Source organism: Notothenia rossii, assembly GCF_949606895.1.
Source record: "Notothenia rossii genome assembly, chromosome: 6".
Lineage (NCBI taxonomy): Eukaryota > Metazoa > Chordata > Actinopteri > Perciformes > Nototheniidae > Notothenia > Notothenia rossii.
This window is the reverse complement of record NC_136909.1, coordinates 56,806,045-56,826,481: the sequence shown is the minus strand read 5'-3', so window position 1 is coordinate 56,826,481 and position 20,437 is coordinate 56,806,045. Positions and strand designations below refer to the sequence as shown.

General features: G+C 41.1%; 1 long non-coding RNA gene across 1 annotated transcript in view; it reads right to left on the bottom strand.

The window, feature by feature from the left end:
* LOC307043453 overlaps nucleotides 1-20,203 on the bottom strand; it is a 183,987-nt gene extending 163,784 nt beyond the window's left edge. The window contains exon 1 of the long non-coding RNA XR_013809388.1: nucleotides 18,491-20,203. This is a non-coding gene — a long non-coding RNA (uncharacterized lncRNA). The remainder of the gene's footprint in view (nucleotides 1-18,490) is intronic.
* Between the last annotated feature and the right edge of the window lie 234 nt (nucleotides 20,204-20,437).

Below are 20,437 nucleotides of genomic sequence, written 5' to 3'. Positions count from 1 at the left end.
AACAAAGACAGTAAGTCAGATGAATAGATACGAAGTCATAATGAATGGAGAATTTGAACGAGAGGAGCGTGAGTTAAGAGCTTACGAGAACAGTGGGTTCAAGCAGAAAAATTGAATAAAAGGATAGCAGAAGTGTTAATTGTTGAAAGAAGCCCCCCTTTTCCTAAAGAGGCTGAGAGCTACAGCGGGGGAGAGAGAAGGGGGTGTCAGTATTTGTCTGTGAGAGTTCCCCCCCTTTTTTCCTCTCGAGAGCAGCAGCAGCCCGGAGTGTGTCTGCTTGCTTTTTTCTCTAGTGATCTGAAGTTGGAGTGAAATACATTGAAAATGAACAGATCAATGTGTGATTTGAAGTGGTAGATATATTGAAATAAATAAGAAACAATGATTTGCTGCTATTTAAACATAGTCTTTGAGAACTGATTGATACCGTTGCATTGCGTTGCATTGAATTTCATGATATTTGTCATTAACTAAGGATTGTACTTAATTATACTTCAAGGAAAATTATATTACATACAGTAACCTTAGAGGAAAGTAAAAAGAGATTTACTGAGTATATGAAGTACATTAAAGTTAAGGTTTTATTCAAATTAAATATGATAGGTGGATTTTTCCATCTAGAATAAGACATGGAAAGAGGAGAATTTGTTAGACATGAAATAACGAACTCACTGGAAGAAATATATATTGTGAGGTTATTTAGGAGTTGTTATCATATACAGTTACTCTCAGTTGATGGTTGTTTAAAGTAGATAGGAAACGGAAAACGTAAACGATTCACCACAATGGTGTTTTTAAGTTTAAGATGAAGGAGTAGACAGTAAAAAGAAGGTTTTTGTAAATTTGTCAGTCAGAGGGAATCTGTTAATGTTTAAGCATGACAGAGGTCCTGCACGAGGTTTTGCTCCAGCAATCTCACACAGTTTCACAAAGGGGTGATTTGTGAGGGGCTGGAGCGGAGGCAGCTGCAGGGCGCAGTGAGACAGAAAGACAGGAGAAATGAGACGGTTTGAAAGAGTAGAGAGACTACAGGTTATATAGAGTTACTACTATTCTGGAAAATGTCATATTGTTTTATGAGTAACATAAGATACGAATATATTTACTAGATATGACAACAACAGGCTTATCTAGGTTAACAGAAAATTGCTATTAACCAGTTTCAGCTGCAACTATCCTATCTTTGTTCTGGGGAGAACATACGTTGCATTTACAATTAATATTAAGAAAAGTTCACAATAGATACCATTAAAGACCGTTTTGGATTAATAGGACGAGTTTGTCATAAACATTCGTGCTTAGATGGAATAAAAGTGTTGAGATTTGTTCTCAAAAATGGGACTTTTCACAATGCTTTTTAGTTTTTATTGAAACAATTAAGTAATAAGGACAGAAAAATGTTCCGTGACGATTTATTTAGGTTTCAGTTTTAGTAATAATGAAGATTACATTTTGTAATAATTCCTTTAAGTGTTCCAAAAATATATTCATTAACTGTAGTCAGATTACTTGTTTTAAATATATAGCGCTGGATACAGTTAGTTTTTTATTCTGTTACAAATCTAACCATGCTTGTAACACACAACTTAGATAAACAATTTGAAAAGAATATAATAAGCAAGAAGATTAAAGATGAATCTATAGTGGTTCAGAAAAGTTTTTTGTTTTGCCTATTAACTGAGAACTGAAGTAATGAAGAATAGGAAGACTGTTACCATTGATTGGTTTTAACATTCACATGTTTCAGCATTCCTGACCATATACTGTAGACACTCAGCTGTTTTATTTTGTAAGCCGCTGGGGGAGAGATTTACATTGAGTTTTTCTCAGTAGCTGATTTGCTGTGATTACAGATTAATTGGATAGTTGTGCGCCACCTTTGGGTTGTACTCTGAATCAGTGTGTTGGTGAAAAGTTGCTCATTACAGAAACAGAAGAACTGTGCAAAGAACGCATCTCAGAGGAGGTTTTGACATGTTGCTTGTGCCTCGTTGTCAAGGCAACAGTGGTGTGAAGAGGTACTGCAGTTTTTGGGGATTTCTGCTGTACAGAGGACAATGTGTGTCTGCTGATTGTATCACATTGATCCAGAGGTCCCTTCCCCCTCAGAACATCCCAATGCCAGAGAGAGTTTCCTTGGAGCCCACTGAACAGGGCCGGTTCTAGCGTTTTGGGGGCCCTGCCACTGACTACAGCTGAAGAGGACAATGAATCATTGACTGTTCTCAATATGACAAGATCAAGAGACAGGCTGGTCTCAGTCTGTTCAGACTCTGAATAAATCATGCAATGATTTTACAGCATAACTGTGCAAGAGTTTATCAGAAGGTGGTGTAGAACGATATGCTTAGTGTTTAGGAAAGGAGGCTGATTGTTTAATGATGGTCTGGAATACTGAAAAGGTTAAAGTTTAATATCCTTGTTTGGCAAACAAGACATCTGATTATTATGTCACACATGATAATCTTGACATAGTGACTAGCTATGGGTAAACGTGTGGACGTTATACCATTATTATTATCATGAACTAAAAATAAATAGTGAAATAGTATCTGGTTAAAGATGAATGGATTTCATATCCTAGAGAGGATTAGTTATATTGTGAATACTTCACAAGGTAATGTATTTTGAAGAACACATAACAAGAACACAAGTCCAGTTTTGTTTTGTTTTTGGATTAAATTGTCCATTAAAAAACTGTTCTGCTTAGGTCTAGCTTTAGACTTTAATAGTAATATAGTATTTAGGCTTATTTTTGTATATCTAACATTTTTTAAATATGTTGGCTATTCACTAGATAGAGAGATGGCATTACTCTCCATTTGTTGAGAACATTTCTGAAGATTAAATATTTGTTTCATTTCTAATATTCCTATTTAAGACGTAATTTTAGAGTAACAAGGCTGATGCTGAAATTGGAAAAATATGAGGTAAACAAAAAAGGTTTTGTTTGTTCAACCTTCAGTTAGATCTGAAACAGTAATAATGATTGATTTGGCTAAAGCTTAGTTTAACATCCTGATGTAACATTATGAGGTATGTTCACTTCTAAGGGTAAACAAATTTGATAAAATTGATTATTATTATTATTGATTAATTTGGAATATTAATTCAAAAGGCCGTTTTCTGCAGGTTCACTTAAGAATGCCTTGCATGGACTTCCGGTTGGGCATGACGGAGTAGAGACGTGCGTAGTTCTGCTCCCGCAAACTTTTGTGCTGTAACTTTTCTGAAGCCCATAACTTTTCTTTAACTTACATTCAAGTGAACATTAATATTATTCCGCTCACAACGCCACCATAGTATGCCGTCCAAATTGGCGAAAAGCAACAAAAAAGAAAAAACCGCCGGGACCGATAGCCCCGAGCTAGCTAGCAACGATCTCAACATGGCGGACATGGCTAGCCTCCTTGAAGACCACCGTAGAGCTCTCTCTGCCGACTTTAAGTCTGCCATCTCAACTCTTGAAGCCAAACTAGACCGAATCCAAGCGACTGTGTCAGACCACGGGCAGACAATTGCTTCACTCGAGTCCAATGCTAACTTGCAGGACGAACGCATGTTAGCCCTGGAGGCTACTTGTGCTGCGCTAACGGACAGCAATGCTAAACTGGTGGCCAAGGTCACTGATCTCGAGTCCCGCAGCCGGCGCAACAATATAAGAATTGTCGGTTTGCCAGAATCCATTGAGGGCCCTCATCCCTCGACATTCTTCCCGAAGCTGCTGATGGAGGTCCTTGGTGAGGGCGTCTTTGATTCGCCGCCGGAGTGCGACAGGGCCCACCGCTCACTCACCGACAAGCCCAAGCCGGGACAGAGGCCACGGCCGGTCATCATCCGCGTCCACAGGTACCAGCAGAAGGAGAATATTATCCGTGAGGCCCGGGCCAGGAGAGGCAAGCTACAATATCAAGGTACGCCCATCGCCATCTACGAGGACTACGCACCCGAAGTGATGGAACAGCGCTACAAATACCGAGAGGTGATGGCGGAGCTTTACAACCTAGGGCTCAAGCCAGCCCTGCTGTTCCCTGCGAGGCTTTCCATCGTATCGAAGGAGGGAGGTAAGAAGAGATTCTCCTCGGTGGCAGAGGCTAAATGCTACATAGCATCCATTCTTCCTGAAGCTGAATCAGTCTCACGCGTCTGATGTGACGTTTAGTAAGAGACTATTATTACTTTTTTTTGTATTCTGCTTTCATGGACACTTTTTGTACATGCACTTTGGCCGCTCTGGTATTTGCACTGATAGTTTGAGCCTAGTGCTGATATTGCAATGAACATGAATGTACCTGCTACTGTTTACACTACATGGGACCCAGGTACTTGGACTGTTCTGAATGCTGTTTGAACTGATTCCTTATATGGGTTTTAACCCTTAAAGTGCAATTCTATTTTGTTTTACTTGATCTCTGGGCCTTATTTTATTTATGTATGTTACTTGAGATCTATGTCAGTGCCTTATTGCCCCCTGCTATGCTTATATTGGTAGGCTGTTTACCTATCTATGGATGTTAGTATAATTGCTATTTTATGCATATATATATATACACTTGAGTTTTTTGTTTTTTTGTTTGTTCACTTGATACTTTTCCGTGTTACAATGGGCTTCCTGCTTTTAGTATAGGGAACGGGACCCCGGAAGATAAGTTCTGCTGTTGAGCTTTGAGCTATAGCGCTCAGTCAGGGTTTGTATTTGCGATGCTCCGGGTATGGTCACATTTGGGTTTATGGGTTGTGTTTTGTTTATGGTTTGTCTATTTTTGCCTTCGCTTGTTTTTTTTGTACTGTTTTTTCCCCTTCCCCGGTCTTCTTCTTCCCCCCCCACCACTCCTCTCCCCTCAGTCCTCGGGAAGCACAACGTTTTCAGACCACCTTCATTAGACTCCCCATATGACTAACAGTATGACGACTGCTGGCAGAAGTGTGCGCCTGATCTCCTGGAACACCAGAGGAATGAACAAAGCTATTAAAATTGGTAAGGTCTTGACTCGATTGCAACATCTTAAAGGGGACATTATATTTTTACAAGAAACACACCTTAAAACGTCTGACACCCTTCGCATCAAGCGGGCGTGGATGGGCCATTACTTCCACTCAAGATTTTCTAGTAAAGCCAGAGGTGCTGCCATTATTATTCACAAGAGTGTGATGTTCGTACCAACAAATACTATTCTCGACAATAATGGCCGCTACGTCATAGTTTCAGGTGTCTTGCAGGGTATGCCTGTAATTTTGGTTTCTGTTTACGCACCCAACTGGGATGACGACCAATTCTTTATGAACCTTTTTGCTAAAATCCCGAACGCAGACAATCACCGCATAATCGTGGGTGGAGATTTCAACTTGATTCAAGATGTGCATCTCGACAGGTCATCCCTTAAACTTGGCACTCTCTCAAAATCCGCCAATGTAGTCTCAAATTATGCAGCACAATTAGGAATCTCAGACCCTTGGAGATTTAAAAACCCTCAAAGTAAAGCTTTCTCTTTTTTCTCACACGTCCACCACACATTCTCGCGAATAGATTTTTTTCTGCTTGATGACAGCTTGCTACACCTTGCCAGCGCGTGTCAATACCATCCTATAGCCACCTCAGATCACGCCCCTGTATCAATTGACATCCACTTCCCTCTTAGTGTTACTCCCGCTAAGTTGTGGAGGTTCAGTTCCCACCTGCTGTCAGATGACAAGTTTAAGGACTTTGTTAACTCTCAGATTCGTTTATATATCGAAATTAATGACACTGCTGACTTAAGTTGTGGAACAGTGTGGGAGGCTCTCAAAGCCTATGTTCGTGGGCAGGTTATATCGTATGTTTCCAAACTAAGAAAGGATGAAAGGGTTCGGCTGTCGGCAATTTTGGAAGAACTTCTCCGAATTGATGAAACGTATTCCTTCTCCCCCTCACCAACCTTATATAAAGAACGCATATTATTACATTTGGAACATGACCTTTTAATGACGAGCGTAGTGGAGAGACAACTGAGGCAAACTAAGCAGCGCTTTTTTGAACAGGGGGACAAGGCTGGGAGGCTTCTGGCTCAACAGGCTCGGGCAGTTAACGCTTCCAGATTAATCCCCAAAGTAAAGTCGCCCGAAGGCAATTTAGTCTCTGACCCGATTGAAATAAACAAGTCTTTCTTTGAATTTTATAATAATTTGTACACTTCTGAATGCCCCACAATTGGCACAATAAACCCAAATCCTCTTGACTCCTTAACTTTCCCCCAAATTGACGTAGTTAACGCAGGCGGAATGGGGGACCCCATTTCCACTTTAGAGATACAGGAAGCCATCAAATCTATGCAAAATGGGAAATCGCCTGGTCCGGACGGCTTCACAGTCGAATTCTACAAAGCATATTCGTCTCTTTTGGCACCAATTTTAGCAAGGATGTATAATGATTCCCTTAAAGAAGGCAGATTACCTCAAACCCTGTCCATGGCATCCATCTCTCTACTATTGAAGAAGGATAAAGATCCTACTCTCTGTGGCAGCTACAGACCAATTTCTCTCCTAAATGTTGATTGTAAAATACTGGCTAAGATTTTGTCCCTCCGCCTCCAACTCGTGATACCTTCTATAGTTCCGCTTGACCAAACAGGTTTTATGATAGGGAGACACTCTTTCTTCAACACCAGGAGGCTACTTAATGTTATTTTCTCGCCCCCGTCCAATGTCCCCGAAGTCATAGTTTCACTCGATGCGGAAAAAGCTTTTGATAGGGTGGAGTGGAGCTACTTGTTCTTCATTTTAGAAAAATTTGGCTTTGACTCAAAATGTATTTCTTGGATTAAGCTTTTATATGCCTCACCTTCTGCATCGGTAAACACAAATCGCATTCAATCGTCTGCTTTCCCTCTCCAACGTGGGACACGCCAGGGCTGCCCGCTTTCTCCCCTATTGTTTAATTTAGCCATCGAGCCTCTAGCTATATGGCTCAGAGGCCATAATGGGTTTGAGGGCATCACTCGTCATGGTATAGTTCACAAACTTTCCCTTTACGCGGATGACCTTCTCCTATATGTCTCCAATCCTGTGTCCTCTCTCCCTCCTATATTGTCAATCCTTGAGCAGTTTGGTCGTTTATCAGGCTACAAATTAAATCTCCAAAAGAGCGAACTATTTTTTGTAAACCAACTGGCGAAAACACTCCCCCCAACCGCTTTTCCCTTTAATATTGCATCAGATGGCTTCAGATACTTGGGGGTGTCCATCACCAGCTCCTTTAAAGATCTGTTTCCCAAAAATGTTCAACCACTCTTAGCTAAATGCAAATCGGATCTATCTAGGTGGTCTTCCCTTCCCTTATCCCTTGTTGGCCGTGTCAATCTTATTAAAATGGTAATTCTGCCGAAATTCTTATATCTCTTCCAGCATATCCCAATTTACATCAATAAATCTTTTTTCACCAGTCTTGACAGTCAACTAAATGCGTTCATTTGGGATGATAAACCCGCCCGTCTTAAAAAATCAATTCTTCAGCTCCCCAAGTCGGAGGGTGGCTTGGCACTCCCGAACTTCCGTCACTACTACTGGGCCTCTAATATTAACCGACTCCTTTACTGGATTGGCCCCAAGACTCCTAACTCCAGCCCACCATGGGTTCACATGGAGATCTCCTCCTCCTCTAGCTCCTTACACTCTGTGATTTGCTCCCAACTTCCCGTAATGACGCACAAAATCTCAGTCAACCCAATTGTTACCAGTACTATTAAGATTTGGCTTCAATTCAGAAGGCAACATGGCTTACACAGAGCCTCAATCCTAGCTCCAATACTAAATAATCACTCATTCTCCCCATCCTGCTCGGACCCCACCTTCCGTATGTGGGCTGGTAACGGGCTTGTCACAATCAGTAATCTTTACAAGGATGGGGTTTTCTCTGACTTTGCATCCTTGTCAGCCAAATATCACCTGCCAAATAGTCATCTTTTCCGCTTCTTCCAAATTAGACATTTTGCTCAAAAGCAATTTCCCCATTTTCCCAACCGCCCCCCTGAGTCAGGAATTGACCAGTTTCTCACCCTTGATTGTGACCAAAAAAGGCTGGTATCTACTATTTATGGAAAACTTGCCTCCTTTGACCAAGCCTCTACTACATCTGTAAAAGAGTCCTGGGAGGGTGAGTTGGGTGTAGACATATCTGACAGTAAGTGGAGGGACATTCTTCGTTTGGTGCAAACCTCATCTATCTGTGCTAGGCACGGTCTAATGCAGTGTAAGGTGCTCCACAGGGCTCACTTTACCAATGCTAAACTAGCCAAAATATTTCCTCTTAGAAGCGATGCCTGTAACAGATGCAAGCAATCTCCTGCCAATCACACGCATATGTTTTGGTCATGCCCCAGCCTGAATGCATTCTGGTCTAGTATTTTCAAAACCCTTGAACAGGCCCTTAACACACCCATACCCCTTAACCCTCTAACTGCCTTGTTCGGCATCCCCCCAACACAGAACATTCCCACCACGACCCAGCGGGTCATCGCCTTCACAACCCTGCTGGCCAGGCGTTCCATTCTTCTGAAGTGGAAGCACGTTTCCCCGCCCACACATGACAGGTGGATACAGGAACTATTACAGTGTATTAATCTCGAAAAGATACGATTTTCACTTCAAGGATCCCTGACACTCTTTCATAAGACCTGGACTCCCTTACTACTGCTAATCAATGACCTGACAATCAACCCTGATGCTGATGAGTTGTGAATGAACCCGGTGGGGGGGGGGGGGGAAAAGAGACCTTCACTTCCCCCTTTCCTTATCTCCCTAATATCTCGACCATTGCTTTGTTTGTCTTCTCTGTTTCCTCATGTAACTTGCAGTACCATTATTTTCCTGGTATTTATTTTTACTGACTAAAAACATGAAGAAGCATCTGTATTTTTATGTAATTTTCAGTTATTGGTCTTCGTATTTCATGTCATTTTTATCCCCTTTTATTTTTTTTATTTTTTTTTTTATGTTGGTGTTTTGTAACTTTTTGATTGATGTCTTGTTTATAATGTGATCATAGCCCATAGGGGTGAGGGTGGGGGGGTGGGGTAAGTATTTAGTCTTCCTACAGACCATCTTCTCTACGTGTGTACCTAATGTATTGCAACTGTGATGTCTGTCAAAAAGCCAATAAAAAGATTTTGAAAAAAAAAAAAAAAAAAAAGAATGCCTTGCATGAACATTTGTCAGGTATTGTGTTTCCTAGGGGCGGTATATTAATAAAGTGTATTGATCATTTGTTTGTTAAACATCTGAAGAAAATGGTGCTGCGAACACGAGAAAAACTTTGTTGCATTGGTTGACATCAACACAATGATGTCACTAGTACAACTCCAGCTAGTAGAATGTTAAAGTCTCTGCAGAGCACGACACATGGCCAATGAAACTGAGACCAAATGACCTTTGACCCTGACTGACAGTGTGACTTGAGAAAAGCACTATCAATGACTGACTCTGGGGCTGACCGAACTTGACTTTAAAACCTGACAGTGTGAGTGTGAATGGAATGCCGGCATGTGATCAGTGTAACTGCATGATTCTAAAACAATAACTAACCAAGCATGTTTTTAGACTAACACATTATTCTGGAGCTCCAAGGGAAACGAGAGGTTTCCTAAAAAATGTTGACATGTTTCTAATATTGATTGAGTTATAACAGGTAACACAGATGCAGAATCAGTGGCCAAGGGGCTACTGAGAGAGGTAATTCCAGAATGAGAATACCAGAGAAGGTGACCTGTGATAATGAAACCATTTTGTAATATTTCAACAGGTATTAAGTAACTGAGGTTTGAAATGTAGAAAGAACATATTACAGTTAAGTTAAAACATAGTAATGTATTGAGATAGAATTTCATTTAGACAACATCTTGTCACTAGCCTGGTAAAGAAGTAAAAGCCATAGACTGTTTAGATCATTATTGGGATGTTCATTTAGTTTAAATTCATAATAGAAAGACATTTGATGACAGTATGTTGGATTTCTGTATTCATTTTTCAGCTTGATAATATCCAAGCACTGACGGGTAGAAGCAGTATCACCAGGAAATTATTCACTTTGTCAGTATCATGAAATTAGTTGTTTTTTAATCCATAAGATTAGTGTGTTTCTTTACCAGAGACAGTAGCAGTTCATATTATATTTAGATTTTAAATAGGATCTCAGGGATTTCATTTAAAAATAACACAGATGCTTGTCAGAAATTCAGAGCTATTGAAATATGTTACTTAGTTCACCTAAAGATGTTAGGGTTTATTTTGTTGACACAGGCCAAGTATTAAGATTCTGAAGCTGCACTGGCAGATAGGAGGTCTGCAACTAATTTAGAAAACCTGTTCACAGACAGCTGTTGTTTTAAGACACCCCACCAACAGGCTCCAAGCAGCCTATCAGTGGTGGGTCAAACACCTGAGGGCCCAGAAGCCCTGAGCGTAGACTAGAGGGGTGGGTATCAGATTTCTCCACACAGGTTCCTGACGCCAAAAGGGGGACCCGAGGAGCAGGAGGCCGACACAGCGGAGTTCGTCTGGCTGAAGCTCGTCAGGCCTACGTGACTCAACCCCAGGTTCTCCGGCCTCTACAGAGTGACCCAGAGGACATCTCATGCCGTCCGCCGAGGAGCAAAGGGGGACATCTGGTACTACTGGAGCCAGTGTGCGGCGAGGAAATCACCGGCTAGGACCATGGAGGACATCAGGACGGACCTGGCTATCATCAACGAGGACATCCCTACAGCAGACGACTCGGAAGCTGTCATCAGCGGACTGGAGGAGAAGGACCTCGCGGACATCCCGACAGCAGACGACTCGGAAGCTGTCATCAGCGGACTGGAGGAGAAGGACCTCGCGGACATCCCGACAGTAGACTACTCGGTAGCTGTCATCAGCGTACTGGAGGAGAAGGACCTCGCGGACATCCCGACAGCAGACGACTCGGAAGCTGGCGTCAGCGGGCTGGGGGACTTCTCGAGGCAGCAGAGGAGTCTACTTCTCTCTGATCAGATTCATCAGTTCCACCTTTGAAGGAAAGGCCGCATCTCCCCCTCCCTATCAGCTGCCCTTGTTGGCCCTGAGGATTCAACAACACGCAAGGATGCTGCTTTCTGGCACTCAGGTTCGCACTCTGATAGTTCCTTCACTGACATTGAAAGTTGTGTTCTGTTCACAAGGTATACTGTTGGGGAGCAGACACAGTGGCAAGGAATGACAGTAGCTGTGTTTCAAATGTCTTATGTGAGTTGGTCTCGTGGGGCGAGACCAAAAGGGGGAATTGAAGTATTATTTGAATTATTTGAAGTATTAAAGTAACGTGTTATGGCAGGAAAGTTCAATCTGGTATATTAATTTTAATGTCACCTTATATATTCGTGGGTGTTAAATTTGAAAGTACATTTTTACTGTTTAAATAATAGAGAGGCTTTTCATATATTCCTGAAATAATGTCCCACTACTTAGTAATAATAAATTAAAGCAATAGTCTTTTCTTCCACTTTTCATGTGTAGTCAAAAGGGTGGTTTTATGACCTTTGACATCTGCTTTGCAGTTCCCAGCAAGGAAGGGGCCCTGAGTCTCTAGCTTCCTCTGCTAATGGCTAAAACCAGTATTGATTAGCCCAAAGGGAGATGTGCCTCAGATACAAGACAGTTGAAGCCTTGTAGAATTAATGATTTATCTCCTACAGACCCCAAAAGAGGCCTTGAGACTTGGGTCACCCAGCAGTAAATGAGATAAAGGTCCTTTTGAGCTTATCAATAAAATGTATTCATTCCTAGTAAGCTGACTTTGGGGTGAAGGGAAGTTCAGGGAAGCCATTAAGCGATAAGAACAATTAACTTCTGTTAAAGATACATGATACGATGTTTGTGTGTGTTGAAGATGTTTAGGGGGAATGAGTATGTGTCCTGTCAAAGAGTCCTCTGTCATGACTCCAAATCATTGATTGGGGGATCTGCCTGAGGGCAGAGGGACAGAAACACACACACACACACACACATGCACTGTGAAGCAAACGATGGAATCAACAAACTGACTTACTACCTGGGATCCCGCCCAGAAGGGAAACCGACCAATGGAACACTTCCAACTCACTGTCTAGCTCGCTCAGAAGTGAACTCTGTGTATAAATGTTGTGATCATTTTGAAGATCGGCGCTCTTGTTTTTGACTTGCCGTTCCTGAGACATGTCTCACACGGTGGTAGAACCTGAGCCCGGACTACTCTGCAGAGTGCTTCGTGATTCGGTGATGTATTTAAAGCAGATTATTGTTTAACCCTTATCCTGGCTGCTTTGAAATTTTCCTTCTTTTGAGAACCCGCTCATATAGGAACGGCGCGGAGCAGAGATTCTTCCCCAACAAAATACAGATTATTTCAGTTCATCGAAATGCTGCACCTTAATGTTTATTTTATTATATTTTGTATTTATTTGAGTGAATACATTATTCACAGTTTAATAATAATAAATGTTTTGTTTTGTGATAATTGCTTCTGCTGTACCAAAAACGTACCGAACCGAACCGTGACCTAAAAACCGAGGTACGTACCGAACCGAAATGTTTGTGAACCGTTACACCCCTACGAGATACACTTTTTGTTATATTCCATGGAATGCTCTTAACATCCCGATAGCAATGAATATCTTAAGTGCTTTGACAAAAAATCCATAAAGAAATTTCATCTGTGGAAGCCGTAGTGCTGTAAAAAGCACGACCAATCATTTTAGCCGGCCCGGCTAAAATAACTGGATGGCCTCGCTGCCTGTCAGCCTTCCATCTGTGTACAAACTTATCTCGTGTCCTCATTGGTCATGTGCGTGTTTGTGTGTGTTGGAGGAGGGGCTCTGTAAGGAAGTGGAAGATTTTTTCCGGTTTTGTACTTTCAAATTCCAGCGCACTCGAGCTGGTTCCTCCAAAATTACCTACCCCACCTTTAAGTTATATTTATTTTGATTTATGAATTTTCCATTCAAAAATATTATTAAAAAGGCATGTACACCATAAAAGATAACTATTGAGGTCTGTTGTCAGGAATGTTAGTGTTATATCAAATAGAGAATTAGGCCGAATCTGTGAAGAGATTCAGATGCAGATGATTAGGTGCTCATTTTGGAATTTAAATTTGGTTCTGAGTATGTGTTCATGTGGCGCTAGGCCTTGTTTAAGCAAATTGGCCACACCACAACACTTGGTGGTACAGCCAGAAGGGAACAGAAGTTCATATTTCCCTGCAGCATTGGACAAGTAGGATGTTAGGTGTTCATAGGCCTTGTTATAGAAAAGTGGCCTTTGATGTTGTTAAAACTTTAAATAAACATTAAATAAATAATTTTGTATTGAATTTGTCTTGCTTTTATATAGCATTATTGTTTTTGACATTAAAATGATCTGTTTTACTTCAATTATCAATGGCACAATTTACCCCAGTGTATTGTCTCTAATGGCACAACTTACCCCGCACCGGGGGCAAGTTGTGCCACAAAACCACTTTTTTTTCTAAAGCTATATTTCTCAAACAGTTTATTTAAGATCTGAAGTGATTGTTCCCAGGGATGCACAACATCCTAAACTATATGTACATATTTTAGTTGGAGTTATTACTGTAATCCCCTTGCTTTAAAGGCACTTTAAGTAAAAAATTGGCACTACTTACCCCACTCTCCCCTACCCCGGTTATCTAGGCCCTTTTTGTTTTGTTTAATGTATACTACATTTATCTAGGCCCTTTTTGTTTTGTTTTATGTATACATGTCAAACTGTGGGAAACGATATTTCGATATTTCTGGATGTATAACACATGTAGAATTTTTGACAATAAAGCTGAATTTGACTTTCGCTTGCTTGCATATTTTAACAAAGCTTTTCATTTTAGCCACACTGAATTGAACCAGAAGTCATGGCTGTGTCAATTACCAGTCTGATATCGTTTTACAAAGATGACAAGAAGAGTGTAGACAGAGGACAGAACCACTACAAGTCAGGACACGTAACAGTCCAGCCTAGATGAAGGTCTGCTTACCGGTGTTGTCAGGGCTAGCATGAGGGACAAGGTTTATAGTGTCGGTGAGTAGTGATAGCAACAGTACCATTAACCTAGAGTTAATTTATTCACATTAATTCCCATCAACAAATCAATTGTATGTGTCACATGAAATCTTTATTAGGCAAGGTAAGGCAAGTTTATTTATATAGCACTTTTCAACACAAGGCAATGCAAAGTGCTTTACAAAAAATGAAAGACATTAAGAAAATGGCATTTAAAATCAGTCATTACAAAGAAAAGCTAATAAAAGAAACATTAAAAGAAAAATACATGGATAAAAGTGACAGTGCAGTCTAAGATATGAATAGTTCAATTAAAAGCAGTGACAAAAAGAAAAGTCTTCAGCCTGGATTTAAAAGTAGTAAGAGTTTCAGCGGACCTGCAGGTTTCTGGGAGTTTGTTCCAGATATTTGGAGCATAATAACTGAACGCTGCTTTACCATGTTTAGTTCTGACTCTGGGGACAGAAAGCTGACCAGTCCATGAAGACCTGAGAGATCTGGATGGTTCATCATTTAGCAGGAGGTCAGAAAATGCATTTTGGTCCTAAACCATTCAGTGCTTTATAAACAGCAGCAGTATTTTGAAATCTATTCTTTGACACACAGGAAGCCATTGTAAAGACTTCAGAACTGGAATGATGTGATCCACTTTCTTAGTGTTAGTGAGGACTCGAGCAGCGGTGTTCTGAATCAGCTGCAGCTTTCTAATAGATTTTTTAGTGAGACCTGTGAAGACACCATTGCAGTAGTCCAGTCTACTGAAGATAAAAGCATGGACATATTTTTCCAAATCCTGTTGTGACATTAGTCTTTTAATCCTAGATATGTTCTTTAGGTGATAGTAAGCTGATTTAGTAACTGTTTTAATGTGACTGTTGAAACCAATAACTCATTTAACCCGCTGACAAGAGAGCCCACCTCCGAAGATCGTGACTGGCTGAGGGACAGACTCGGGGCAGGTTTTCAGGAATTTCTTGGCTTCTCTCCCCCGAGCCAGAAGAGGAACACTACAGCTTGGAAACACTTACTGTTCCTGAAATTATCAAATCTGTTGGGCATCAGGGACCTGAGGAAATTGTGGCAAGCATGGCATTGTCTGAAGAGCAACAGAGGGCAATTCAGGTGGCTACCACTGGTCAGCGAACCAACCCAAACTGGCATTTGTTCAGGATAGGAAGGTTGACTGCCAGCAACTTTGGAGCTGTCCTGAGGTCAAAGCGTGTGACTGCTTCCCTTATTGCCAGGGTGCTAGGGCAACAACAGGCCCTTGATGGTGTTTTGTCTGTACAGTGGGGGACTATGAATGAATGTGAGGGCGTCAGGGCATTCACCACTGCAACCCAGATGCAGGTCCATGAGTCAGATTTGTGGCTCTCCCTATCAGGAATGTTGGGGGCATCTCCAGATGGTCTGGTAGGGTCTTCCGCTGTGCTGGAGGTAAAGTGTCCCTACGGAGCCAGGGAAATGACAATTAGTGAAGCATTGCAAATCAAGGGCTTCTGTGTCAGAAAGGAAGGAGAAACATTCAGCCTGCGTGAGGAACATCCTTACTGGCACCAAGTGCAAGGTCAGCTTCACCTCACTGCAAGGAAGAAGAAATAAAAAAAGGGTGAATTGTTTTTAATTTACATTTACTCGCCTTTGCAATGTTGTGGTTGTTAGAGTGTTAGGTTTCCTGTCAGCTCGTCTGTTGGGAAGATATAAAATATTAGTTTCATGGAAGTCACACCGTCACATATACTGTAAGAGCATTAAGACATACAGTACATAGGCTAAAACAAAACATCTAAAGATATAACCTTGCACTTTGATAAGTCTCGTGAACATTTTCACTATTTTGACATTTTTATAGATGAAAATTGAACTAAAGAAGTAAATGGTAGATTAATCCATATTGAAAATAGGTGTCAGCTGCTACACTAATTATAATAGTTATATTTCTTAATTAATTAAGATAAGATATTACTGTATTGATCCCAATTTGTGAAATGTTTGTGCTGCAGCAGCATAACAAGAAAAACAAAATATAAGTTATTATATACAAAAGTATGTGAGGGATGGAATATTAAATTGAATATAAATGTAAAATGTACATGTGATTTTACGTCCAAGAGAAGCTATGGAGCCGAGAGTCCTCTGCCAGCCAGAGGTGATTTGTTATTAGTTCAATATGTCAAACTGATTTCCCTGACTACAATCTTTAGTTACATGGTGAAACGTTATGCTGCTTGTACTAATTAGACTTATCATATAAGCCACACAGGTTTTAATAGGATGTATTCATTATCTTTACTTATGCGGTCTTTTCAGCAGCGCCATCTCTAAAACGGCGATACAGTCACTACCCATCATTTACATTTCACCGTGACATGGAGAAAATTTTTACGTCAGCTTACCTCATGGCACGAATCCAAACGCTCCTTTGGAAAACATTGGCCGGGAAACGATAGAACAAGCACGTTTCATGCGAAGACCTGTGGCTGCAACCCGGAGCAAAGCAACAAACCATTGCGTAGCTAACTAGTAGCGCTAGCTTTAGCTAAAGTTAGCTAACGAAACGAACTGCCGAGTAAAATTGGAAAACACTGGTAATTAATTATTCTATAATTTGTAAAACTACTGTGTTAAAAACGACAATTTCAAAAATACAGATTCTAATGGTCAGATATAGATATACAGATACTAAAGATAGGCAGGTACTTGCTTTCAAGCAGAACACAGGGGAAAACAAACTTAGCGGGAGTGTTTACGTGTTCTGCGTAATGGCGTACAACGGCCTCGACAATTTCTGTAGTCCTATTCAGCCACTCGGTAACAACCATCGTTTTTCAGACACGTAAATTCTTCAAAAATCCCCAGTGGGGTCACTGCTGACGTATTTAATGTTCTAGAACAAAACGTGACTTATCTCTTAAAGTTGTGTCAACCACAGACCTTATTTCGAGCTATTTTCAAAAACCGTATGGAAAAAATGCATTGCTTTTTGAGGAAGGAACCGGAAGTGCTAAAAATGCTAACTTACTTCCTGGTTTTACGACGCGTCACTGCGGTTCTCTATTAACTGAGTTTTAAACATCAGCATATCCGGTCCTAGTCCGGTAATTACCTACTAATGGAAGCTCTGCTACACAATTCTTCTTATTATTATTATTGAAACATGACCGGTACATGTAAGTTTCAAATGTGTCCGGTAAAATTAATTCTGTCCGGACGTTTAACTGGCGAGAAAAAATCCTAGCGGAAACCCTGTTCTGTAGGTGCTGGGGGTTTTGTAAATAGCACTGGTTGAATGGCCCCATCTCTGACAATCCACCCCCTGCCAACAGGACTCCATAGAAAGGGTTTGGGTTCGGGCTGTGACACCATATCGCTGTCTGAAACATTGCTCTTTACATGTTGTTGAAATGCATCCTCTGTTGGCGGCAGATTTTCCGAGGCTGCATCTGTTGTCTATTCAATTATGAACCTCAGTTCATCCAAGTTTGTGCACATCAGTCCAATTTCCTTTTTTCCATATAGCAGAAGCGCAAATTCTCTTGCGACTGGCAAAGACTCTTCCAAGCTAGCAGAGAGTCCAAAATGGGCCAGATCTTTGAGCTCGCTGAGATGCGTCTTGAGTTTGGTGAATGATGTTATCTTTCCTATTCTGTACAAACTTTTTGTGCCACAAGGGTGCATGACATGCTGGTAGACAGTTAGACATGTGGTTTCCATCTCCAACTAAACGGCCTCTTTGAGAAATTCCAGTCCGGTTTCCGTTCCGCCCACAGCACTGAAACAGCTCTGGTCAGGGTCACAAACGACCTGCTGATGGCGGCTGAACCTGGTTCCCCATCTCTCCTCACCCTCCTGGATCTGACTGCAGCATTCGACACTGTCGGCCATAACATCCTCCTTCAGAGCCTCGAACACACCATCGGACTATCTGACTCTGCCCTGAACTGGTTCCAGTCCTACCTGTGTGGAAGAACAGAGTACATCTCCTTGGGAGGTGCGAGGTCCCAGACACACCCTGTCACGTGTGGTGTCCCTCAAGGGTCGGTCCTCGGGCCCACTCTGTTCACCCTGTACACTCTGCCCCTTGGCCGTGTCATCAGCCAGCATAGAATATCATTCAATTGCTATGCTGATGACACACAGCTATATATAAAGACAGACCCTATCTCACATGAATCTTCACTGTCACCATCATTATCACCGTTCCCATCAACATCCTTTAACACCTGCATTGAGGAGATAAAGGCTTCAACACAACTAAATATATGTTGCTCTATATATGACACTTCAAAGGTATTTTATTTTGAAACTGTACATCAGAATGTCCTGATTTTTTCTGAGTGACTAGGTGGGGTGTCCTGCTATCACCCTGAAGTGAAATTTGTATTTGATACTGGACAGTTTTTGTTTTATTCTCATCTAAACACAGAGGGATGATAGCTCATATATGAGCCTTGAAGGATTATTTGAATTATTTGAAGTATTAAAGTAACGTGTTATGGCAGGAAAGTTAAATCTGGTATATTCATTTTAATGTCACCTTATATATATTCATGTGTGTTAAATTTGAAGGGACAAAGTATATTTTCCCTCCCCAATATATTGAGGTGAAGTCTTTGTGTTTAGAGAGGGATGCAAGCAGGGGACATCCTAATTTGGGGATAGCTCCAAAACTCTGGAATGTTTCCCTCATAAAAGAAGAGGTGCGTTACACATGCTTGGGGCAAATATGTGTGTTTTCATTGCAGTAAATATATGTGCTACATGATTACTGTTCAACTATACCTCTGTTCTTATTCTTTCATGTGTGGGTACTAAATGGCTACAAACATTGTGGAGAAATTAGCTTAAACATGTTTTATTACTCTATATGAAATGGAAGCAGCTTTTATGATAGGGACGAGAGAGCATTTTCAGCATGTCAATTATCAGGGAAATCTACTTGTTTTCAATAGATGTGTGTGGTTAATTACTTTGTATTAATAATAACAGTATGTGTAAAGGAAGCTGGAAATATGCAATGTGAAACCTTTTATTTGAAGTAAAGATGTGAACGATAGCTCAAACAAATGGAAAGGCGGTAGGACAAATGAGTGTGTTCTCTATATTAGGCCTGTGTGAAGTTTGACTATTTGAAAAGCATCTCTAATACTGCTTAAGAGCATAGGTAATTTGTTCTTCGTTATTATTGATATGAAAGTGATTTACATGTATTACGTATATTTAGCGAACTATAACAACTATATCTTAAAACATACTTTTAACTTGTGTGTGGCAGCCTGAGGCGGGAAGATGGACTCAAGGACAAAGGGCCATAAAGGGGATGTGTGTGTGCTGGCTACAAGATGTGAAATAAGATAAGGAAACTTGTTGTTGAGAGCAGGTTCGTACCAGACACCAAAAGGTATCTGGTCTTCATCAAACTGAAAGAGACTTTTTGTTTCCGGGTTTCTTCTGCTGTGTCGCACTGATTGGGTGCGACAGGCCATGTGTTGGTCTCTCCCAATAAGATGACCTCTGGGGGAAAGCACGCACACACCTCCTCCTGTGTTTTAGTATGAAAGCCTGTGTTTTCCTTTGGTTCGCGCTCTTGTTTTTGACCGGCCGTTCCTGAGACCTGTCTCACACGTGGTAGAACCTGAGCCCGGAGTACTCTGCAGAGTGCTTCGCGATTCCTTTGTATTTGTATTGTTACCTTGTATCATTAAAACAAGATTATTGTTTCACTTGCATTCTAGTGTTTCTTAATCCCTTCCTTTTTACGAATTTACCCAGCTTATCAAACGACACGCGGAGACGAGGTTGGTTTTAAACATCCTCCAAATCTCCAACAGCCTTCAAAGGTCTTTTATTTTGAAACTGTACATCAGAATGTCCTGATTTTTTCTGAGTGACTAGATGGGGTGTCCTGCTATCACCCTGGAGTGAGATGAGTCTTTGATACTGGAAAGTCTTTGTTTTATTCTCATCTAAAAACAGGGATGATAGCTCATACCATAGAGATTTCAAAGGTCTTTTATTTTGAAACTCTACATCAGAATGTCCTGATTTTTTCTGAGTGACTAAGTGGGGTGTCCTGCTATCACCCTGGAGTGAGATGAGTCTTTGATACTGGACAGTTTTTGTTTTATTCTCATCTAAAAACAGAGGGATGATAGCTCATATATGAGGCAGTGTTTCCAGGACTCTACCGTAATGCATAGGATATTCGCGCACCGCAATATCACGTGCGGGCTGGCTTGACGGTTTCCAGAGTGGAGGCTGGCTTGACCGCAGTCCTTTGTCGTAGTCTGGTCAAAAGTGGTCTTCAATGGCATTAAAACGATAAAAACGCTGCTGAAGTTAATCCATAGGTTAATCCAATGTGTCTGTGTCCCTTTGAAATGATTTCTTATAATCA